At 38.1% G+C, this 8,789-nt stretch overlaps 1 pseudogene; it reads left to right on the top strand.

Moving 5' to 3' along the window:
- Window positions 1-4,634: 4,634 nt before the first annotated feature.
- On the top strand, window positions 4,635-5,136 carry LOC140616811 (small ribosomal subunit protein eS24 pseudogene; annotated as a pseudogene).
- The last annotated feature ends 3,653 nt before the right edge of the window (window positions 5,137-8,789 follow it).

Genomic DNA, 8,789 nt, shown 5'->3' with positions numbered 1-8,789 from the left:
TCTTTAAAATACAGTAAAGCTATTATAGATTATGACTGTTATAGGGAGTTCACCTTTGACTTTTTAATCTGAACTTGTCTGAAGAGTTTACCGCACTATTGAAAATCACAGGTATTTTATCTCTAAAGTCCCATTAATCTTAAGCAATCATTGAAGTTCTCTGAAGCTTTAGGTATATATGGCTTATTTTTCTCAGCATATGTGTAGATTTATAAGCTTTATGATTTGAAATAACTTGCAGTTATTAACACATTTATCTTAATTTCAAGTGAGGTACCAAAAATGTATCCACACTTGAAAAATGGAAAAAGAACATCTTCCTCCATTTGTAAAAAGAAACGCACTGTGTGTCTATATAGCCTTATATGGTTCTCAAACCATTTTTTCACATATTATACCAGTTTATCATTTTAACCTCCTGGCAACACATCTGAGGTATGCATGACAATATTTTATTTTTGTGTCCAACCAATGTTGTTAGGTCAGCCGGCAAATATTAGCTGCATGCTTGCAGTGTGTTGGGCACTGTTGCAGGAAGCCAGCCTAACAGATGAGCTAAATGAGGTAGGGGTCTACACAAGGAAACAGCAGCTCAAGGATTTTAAGTGATTTACTATAAGTCAAGAATCTAGTTAAGTAATGATATGGAAGCTGACCCAAATCTTCTTCCTTCTAATCTACTGTACTTTCTTGTAAACAACCTTGAGCCCTTGTGAGGTACAAAGAATAACTTTAAATAAATTATTGCATTAGTAGCACTTTAAAAATTGGAATCCCACCTGTTACTATTGCTAGGTTATTCCATGTTGTTAAAGTCTTTATGAGCAACCTGAAATATATAAGATTTTAATTTTGGCAGGAAGAGCAAGACATTTTTTTAATTGAGGTCACTGTGAATCATTATTGTTATTGATTTTAAAATACCTACAATTTGAAGAATGCTTTCAAAATGGATTAGAGGTTGATTATCTTCTACAATTCTAATCCTCTTCTACAGTACCCTAACCCATTAAACACTTTGCAGATGTTCCACTAAACATCCAGACCTGTGGTCTATAATTCCATGAATTAATTCAATTTAGTAATACGTGAAAATCTGTAGACTCCACACTGAAATTGGTTTTAAGCTTAACTGCCATCCTATTCAATGCTAGAGAGAAATAAAAATGATTAAAAGATTAGGTCTGGGGCGCCTGGGTGGCACAGTCAGTTAAGCATCCGAGTCATGGTTTTGGCTGAGGTCACAATCTCAGGGTCCTGCCCCAAGTCCTTCTCAAGCCCCAAGTCCTTCCCACTCCCCACTCAGCAAGGAATCTGCTTCAGATTCTCTTCCTCCCACAGCCTCTCTCCCACTTATGTTCTCTCTCTCTCTCTCTCTCTCTTTCTCAAATAAATAAATCTTTTTTTTAAAAAAAATAGAGATTAGGTCACTGTCCCTGTGAGAAAACGTAGAGAAACAGGTTATATATTATCTGGAGAAAAAATATTGAATGGAAACTTCAAACTGGCTTTGACATTTGCTAATACTGTTCCTGTAAGTTCTATTCCTTTCCATTGCTTCTACTAACACTAGGCTAACAGAAGCTAAATAGTAATAAAATGCATGTTATATAATAAATGTATAGAGACTGTCATCCCTCGTAGTGATGAATTCCCATATCACTAAAATAGGTCAGGGAGGTCAAAGTAATTTTCTCCATCATCACTTCCAAGCCATTCTGACTTCTGTTGAGCTGAGGGATATTGGCACAACCTGGAAAGTCACTCAGAACAGCTCAGGGGGTGCCTGGAAGCATGGACACCTGGGCTTGCTTTCTCACCTGCAAGGATATAGTTTTCACCCCACACAGAGAGGCTTGCCTTTGTAATTAAGAAAAAGAACTGCCTTATCAGTCCTGTTTTATTTTTGAAATATGGGAGGGTGGAAGACCTACAGAAAGAAAAGGTATTTGGAGATTATAATTCCTTTGAAAGTTATAATGGGGATGAGACAAGTGGCATTTTCATATCATATCAAAATGTAATGGTACCATAACCATCAAAATGTTAACAATACCCACTTCTTCTTTTCCAGAAGACTGTCATTTTCTTTTCTTTTCTTTTTAAGATTTTATTTATTTATTCATGAGAGACAGAAAGAAGCAGAGACACAGGCAGAGGGAGAAGCAGGTTCCCTGTGGGGAGCCCAATGCAGGACTCATCCCAGGACCCCGGGGATCACGACCTGAACCAAAGGCAGACGCTCAATTACTGAGTCACTCGGTGCCCCAAGAGTGTCATTTTCTTATCATGTTGTTAAAGCATATCAACCACAACAGCTATATTTATTTTTATCTGTAAGCTTAATACTCTTATGCTTCACTTACTATGAAAAATTTGGCACATTCTGCTTTTCTATTTTGTGTATAGGTGAGTTACAGAAAGTTTATATATATATTATATAGTTCAATAGCCATAGCCATTTATCTCAATTTATTTAGCATAAAGACATTCTGGAGAGGCCCAAATGGGTTTAATTTCCCCACAGACCAATTAGCACATATTGTTTCTCAGCATTAGTTCCCAAATATAACCAGAACCAACCTCCTGGCCTGTCAAATATGTTATAAATCAGTTGTCACTATAGTGAAAAATACTGTTAATGATATTAGATTGGTACCTGTAATTCTCTCTTTGAATTGGAGGATATTTACCTTTGTGGTCTAGTGATACCAACTTTAATTTGTAATTAAAATTTAATACATTGATAGTTTAGATGATGTTTGTGTGTTTTTCATAAACCATGAAAATAATGTACCTGGAATATGTGAATTAGAAGAGACTGTAATAACACTACAAGTTTGCTCATAAATAAAATCTATGAAGATACTAAAGAGTTTGAAACTTCAGGATAGGGATGCCTAGGTGGCTCTGCAGTTGAGCATCTGCCTTCAGCTCAGGGCATGATCCCAAGTCCTGGGATCAAATCCCACATCAGGCTCCTTTCCTTGTGTGGAACCTGCTTCTCTCTCTGCCTGTGTCTCTGCCTCTCTCTCTCTCTGTCTCTCATGAACAAATAAATAAAATCTTCAAAAGAGGAAAAAAAAAGAAGCTTCAGGATAAAAATATCTTGAAGATAACATTTAAATAATTTTAAATCTTTTTTGAGGAGAGTTCAAAGAATGAATAAGTTTTTATCACTATATGCATTTATAATTTTTGTAAATATTAAGTATGTTTATGGTACTTAGAGATGGTCTTTTGATTATATCGATATCCATCTTTACCACTAGGTGCCAGTAAAACTCTAAAGTTAACTTGCCTCTAGCTTCATACATGATGACCATCTGGTAGACAAAGAGTTCAAAAATATAATGTATTCCTTGGAGACTCTAGACTCACACTGAATATTTTATCTTGGCCTAAGCTCATCTTCCAGTTCTGTAGGCATGCCAGTGGACTCCAAGCTGTATCTCAAACCTTGAAAATGGTAGAACTGGCCTTATCTGTCATATACCCTAGTCTTCTATCCAATACAGTATTTTTTTTTTTAAGATTTTGTTTATTTATTCATGAGACACAGAGAGAGAGAGAGAGAGAGAGGCAGAGACACAGGCAGAGGGAGAAGCAGGCTCCACGCAGGGAGCCCGACATGGGACTCAATCTCGGGTCTCCAGGACCAGGCCCTGGGCTGCAGGCAGGCGCTAAACCGCTGAGCTACCCGGGCTGCCCCAATACAGTATGTTTTAATAGAGGATCATTTAGTCCTGATTTAATCACTAAGAATGGAGCTTCCACTTTATGAATGGCTCTAGAATAGTGATTCTATCTTATTTACTTTTGTTTCCCAGCCTCAGGCTTAGTCAATTACATTATTGAGTATTTCTCATTATTTGAAATTTCTCTTCTACTGAGTCAGAATCTGTCCCATTAGAGCTTGTGCTTTTTGGTCATAATCATGTCATTTGGTATGAGTATGATGCATGGAAACAGAATAATTTTATTGCTGTATCAGCCCTATCCTACTCTCCAGTAAGTTTTTCCTTTCATCCAAGTTTTTCTTTCTCTGAATGCAATGTCACCTGTCTTCCCAATTATTCCTCATATGGCATAGTTTCAGAGCTTCCTCACTTTCCATCCTGGTTACTGTTACCTCAAAACCCCTCTGTTTGTTCAACGTTATCTTAAACACGTTTCCTGGAATTAGGTATACTATTATAGATGTAATCATATATAATTGATTATAATCCTCAGGAGGGAGTACTGTGGGACTAGTCTCTCCCATATTTTAGACATCACCAATTTGCTTCCAAATTCACATATCTAGAAACCTCATTTTTAAAACATAGGAGAGAAAAATCCAAAATGATTTGTAAGCAGTCACCATGTGTCACAAAGTCCACACACTTCGCAATGGACCATCCAAAGCTATTTTAACATAATGCTAACCTATTTGGCTATTTGATTATTAACTCCACAGCATATTGGGAGTAATATATTAACAAGGAGAAAGGGTCTGCTGTGGGGGACCCAGAGGTTAACATTTTAAGAAAAAGGTAGGAAAAGAAGAGATAACTCCAAAAGCACAGCAGTCTGCGGCCAAAATTGAATGTTCCGTCTTTTCCTCCCCGGCTGCTTTAAGCTCGGCCACCATCATGAACGACACAGTAACTATCTGGACCAGGAAGTTCATGACCAACTGACTATTTCAGCGAAAACAGATAGTCATTGATGTTCTCCACCCCAGGAAGGCAACAGTACATAAGACAGAAATTCAGGAAAAACTAGCCAAAATGTACAAGACCACACCAGATGTCATATTTGTATTGGGATTCAGAACCCATTTTGGTGGTGGCAAGACAACTGGCTGTGGCATGATTTATGATTCCTTGGAATACGCAAAGAAAAATGAACCCAAACATAGACTTGCAAGACATGGCCTGTATGAGAAGAAAAAGACACCAAGAAAAAGTGCAAAGAACACAAAAACAGAATGAAGAAAGTCAGGGGGACTGCAAAAGCCAATGTTGGTGCTGGCAAAAAGAAGTGAGCTGGAGACTGGACAACAGAAGGAGTAAAGATTCTGCAGTGGCTTTATCTGTGGTGATTGTGCAGATTTTTCATGAGAGGATTAAAAAACTAAGAACGTTAAAAAAATTGAATGTTCCTCAGCATGCCCTGAATGCATCATTATATTACAACACAGTACAGAAATTACTGTTTATGGAGGAAACAATTCTGGAATGGTGGAGGAAGGACCTCTGAAAATCTGCTCCTCTGTAGGATCAATGAGAACATAGGCAAAAATTGTCAAAAATCAACATTTTCAGAACCCTGGAAATTAACCAAAAACTTAATGAAGAACATGTATTCAAGAAAATGGCTGGATCTCAATAAGAACAGTAAGCCTTGTGACATTTAACTTGCCCTATTCCCATCTCCTTCTTCCCAGCTCCATGATAACCACAAAAACCAACAGACTCAGAACCAGTTACAGAGAAAACTAGCAGCCCATCAGCCATTAAAAAGAAGCAATACAGGCTTAGAGCTCCCCCAAAAAGCCACATCCCCAGAAAATTGTCAGTCTGGCAGCTACCTAGAAAAGTCCATTAATAGGGCTTATCTTTATTTGAGAGAGCTTGCTCAGTGAGGGAAGTCCTAACACCAGGACATTGTGTTAAAAAAAAAAAAAATCAGTAAATGTTTATCATTGCAGCTGCCTGAGGCGGAAGTACCTATTGGAGCAAACAGCACTCTTGGAAACCCCGGGGAATGAAATGACCATAGGGAGATTTGAAAAGGTTCAATGTATTACTGAGTATAATATATGTGTGTAGGGTGCATTGTAGGGCTGTGTGTCTGCCCAGGAGAGACCTGAGAAGGCTCTAATTTCTCATCTTTGGCTGATCTTGAGGATCTGCACAAAAAGGAGTTAAAAGCTAAATCAAGGGTATAAACTGACGAAATATTGAAGGCATGTCTCAACCTACATAGAAGTCCCTTAGCAAAGGGCAAAAAAAGACTTACCAGTCCAGGGCATTTAAGGAAATCTCTGTCTAATCATTAGCTGACCAAGTAAGCTAACTGAGCTGAGACTTCAGAGGTAGCACACAGCAAAAAAAATCCAGACTTCACAGAATTTATTCAGGAAGGCCATTAAACAGGCAAACAGCAACTACAACAAACAGCAACAACAATAAAAACAGGTTGGAGAGGTGGAACAAGAATCTGATATCCAGAATTACCATATTTTCATCCTTTAAATTGTCCAAATTTCAATCAGAAAAAAGAAGACATATAAAAAAAAACAGGAAAGTATGGCCCCTGCAAAATTTTAAAAAACACTCAATAGAAACTATTCTTGAGAAAGTGCTTATTTTGAACTTACTGGACAAAGACATTAACTGGCTAGCAAAAATATGTTCAAAGAAGCAAAGGAAATCATCTCTAAAGAATTAAAGTATGAGAATGATGTCTCACCAGATAGTGAATATCCACAGGTTAGAAATCATTTAAGAGAGAGACAGAGAGAGAGAGAGAGAGAGAGAGATAGCCAAATAGAAATTCTGGTGTTGAAAAGTTCAATAACGGAAATGAAAAATTCACTACAGCTTCAACAGAATTGAGCTGGCAGAAGAAAGAGTCAGTGAAATTGAAGTTAAATCAACTAGAAAAACCCACTCTGAGGAACAAACAAACAAAAGAATGAAGAGAAATGAGCAGAGCCTCAGAGAAATGTGGGACACAATAAATATACTAGCAGACACATCATGGGAATCCCAGGAGAAGAAAAAGTGTAGAAAGAATGTTCAATGAAACCATGGCTGAGAATGTCCTCAATTTGATGAAAAGTGTTAATATTTACAATATTTATGTCCAAGAAATTCAATGAATTCCATATGGGATAAACTCAAGAGATCCATAATTATACACATCATAGTCGAAATGTCAGGAGACAGAAGCAGAGAGAATCTTGAGAGCAATAAGGCAAAAATAACGTATGGTGCAAGTACTCCTCAAGATTAACAGATCACTTCTTACCAGACACAATGGAGAGCAGAAGACAATGGGTATATTCAAAGAATTAAAAGAAAGAGGTTGCCATTCAAGAAGGCTTACAAAACTATTATTAAAAATAAAGGAGGAAATAGTCTGCATAGGCCTATATCAAAGAAATGGATCCACATATGTCCACATAGGATCACTGGTGAATTCTACTAAATATGTAACAAAGAAATTATATCCGTTCTCTATGATTTCTTCAGATACCAGTGGAAGGGGCATACTTCCTAACTCATTCTATGGGACCAACATTATTCTTAACAGCAAAACCACCCAGACCTTACAAGAAAACTATAGACCAGTATCTCTTATAAACCTAGTTGCCAAAATCCACAACAAATATTAGCAAATTGAGTCCAACAATGTGTAAAAAGAATTATTTACTATGACTTAGTGAGATTTACCCAAGAATGCAAAGTTAGTTTAACATTTTAATATCAACTAATCTATCACATCAGCAGTCTATAAAAGAAGTCACATGAATATATCAATAGATGCAGGAAAAGGTTTTGATAAAATTTAACACCCAGTCATGATTTAAAAAAAAAAAACTACACACAACTCTCAGTAAACTAGGAGCAGAGAAGAAACCCTCAACTTGAGGAATAAAAAACCATAAGTTAACATCAAAGTGAGAAACTGTAACCTTTCTCAGTGAGATCAGTCACAAAGCAATGACATCCCCTATCACCATTCCTTTTCAACATCATACTGAGAGTCCTAACTAATGCAATAAGACAAGAAAAGGAAAGATACAGATTGGGGAGGAAGAAATAAAACTGTCTTTCTTCATGGTGAGGATTGTCTATGTAGGAAATCTGGGTCTGGACTTCTGGGGAAGATGGCACAGTAGGAGGACTCTAGGCTCACCTCATCCTATGCATACAACTAGATAACACTCACATAAGTATAAATAACCCCCCAAATGACCTGAAGACAGGTGGAATAACTCTATACCTAAATGTAGAGAAGAGGACACATTGAAAATGCCTGGAAAAAAATGCCTGGAAAGGCAGAGAAGTGGTCAGAAACTAAATGGACTCACGGGACTGTCCATGGGAGGGAGGGATGCCATGGGCATGGAAAGGGGAGAGAAATAGATCCCTCCACTGGGAAGCCTAAATGGGGAAGATGAATCTCTATAACATTTGGATTTGAAAACCAGAGGGACTGAATTTCATTAGTTCTTATAACCAGTGGGACTTAAAACCAGGAATTAAAAAAAAAAAAAAAATCAGCAGGCTTGGCTCTGCAAGAGCCAATAGGCAGAGGAAACTGAGTGAGTCCCTGCCCTCAAAGAGACAACACTACAAGCAGCCCATGGAGATACAGCATAGAAGCAGCAGTTTGAAAAGCCATACAGGAAGGAGAGCTATTTACTAATGTCAGAGTGTGTCCCAGAAGGACAGAAATCTCTGGGGAACTCCAGGAATGAAGGAACTGGCAGTCACCATTTCCCAACCCTGTCTCCCAGTGTAAACGCACAACCACTTGCAGGAATTGCTACCTAACTGGCTAGCACTGCTGCCTATTCTCCCCATGCAGTTCTTCCACCAATCCATCCCTCCAGATGACCAATCTCAGTCCCTGCATGGCATAGCCCTGCCCACAGAAGAATAGTGGCAAGCAAAGCTTGCTAGCACAAGAACCCCACCAACCTCCCCAACTATGCTTTCTCAGATCTGCCCTCTCCAAAGCACTCTTAGCCAGAGCCCATACAGGGCAGTGCCACAGGACTGGCAGTACAC

The sequence above is a fragment of the Canis lupus genome, chromosome 1 (assembly GCF_048164855.1).
Source record: "Canis lupus baileyi chromosome 1, mCanLup2.hap1, whole genome shotgun sequence".
Classification (NCBI taxonomy): Eukaryota; Metazoa; Chordata; class Mammalia; order Carnivora; family Canidae; genus Canis; species Canis lupus.
Note: the sequence above shows the minus strand (reverse complement) of the source record. Positions and strands in the feature narration are given on the sequence as shown.